We start from the raw sequence: 1,083 nt of genomic DNA, 5'->3' as shown, positions 1-1,083 counted from the left end.
TTACGAACCTCTACTTGACCTAGAAAAGTAAAGTGTTTAGGTTAAAGAACTCTTTACCAGGTGAATTTATTTTATAAATTCGAGTCTTTTAAACGTGGGATTTCAAACACATAATGATGTTATACATTTATTTCCTTCCATATTATAATCTATCCAACGCGGTTCATTAGGCTTCAGCTTGTGTTTCCCGGAACGAAGGTAAGTTTTTTTCATCAATAAGTGTTTCCAGGATGAATCACCATACATTTGTTAAAAAGGGTACATTTTTTATTGTTACAATTTATCGATATTGTGGCCGAGNTAAAAAGGGTACATTTTTTATTGTTACAATTTATCGATATTGTGGCCGAGAGGAAAATATCAAACGATTGAGAAAACTACAATAGAAATATTGGAGATAACTCAATTTATACAGTCTCATTCCCATGCTTTTAAATATTACCCTTCTCTGTCGAATTTTAATCATCATTATATTTCATTCGATTATATGACCCTTGTTAACATCCAAAGTCTTCAGACTATAATAATTGTTATAATTTTACTAATAAGAATTACCATGTCTTGTTACAAGAACAATGATTAAAATCGTATGTTTACGATGGCACAATTATTAACAATATCAGAAATATTAATACATTCAATTTTTAAACATAAATTTATCAGTAAAAATTTGATATAAGACAATAAAATATTAACTATGCGCGAAATCGTAAATTATAAGAGAGATCATATACATAAAATGTCGATTTAGCTAGTAAAAATAAAAAACGGGTCTAAATTTTTAAAAGTATGAGTTGTACATGAAGCTGCAAATGTAAAAAAACTAATATAATCACTTAAAACTGTGTCGGTTCGATTGGATAGCTACACTCGAGAAAGATGATAAAATTATTTGTAAATAAATTTAACAGATTACGTTACGTTACAGATAAGGAAGTTGTCGTTTAGTAGCTTGAAACCTAAAAAAAATTTTCTGTGGGAACAGTTGAAAAGCTACACAAAGGTGTCAGTTTCCGGTGGACCGTTTGTGTACACATTATAGTAATATTTACGGGTGAGGTGCACACCGACGGCGTTGATTGC

General features: G+C 30.0%; 1 protein-coding gene across 1 annotated transcript in view; it reads right to left on the bottom strand.

The window, feature by feature from the left end:
• Window positions 1-1,083, bottom strand: part of LOC126908176 (uncharacterized) — a 9,022-nt gene that overhangs the window by 1,525 nt on the left and 6,414 nt on the right. The gene's annotated exons all lie outside the window — the stretch shown is intronic.

Source organism: Daktulosphaira vitifoliae, unplaced genomic scaffold (assembly GCF_025091365.1).
Source record: "Daktulosphaira vitifoliae isolate Bord-2020 unplaced genomic scaffold, ASM2509136v1 Scaffold_5, whole genome shotgun sequence".
Classification (NCBI taxonomy): Eukaryota; Metazoa; Arthropoda; class Insecta; order Hemiptera; family Phylloxeridae; genus Daktulosphaira; species Daktulosphaira vitifoliae.
This window is presented reverse-complemented; position numbering and strand designations above follow the sequence as displayed.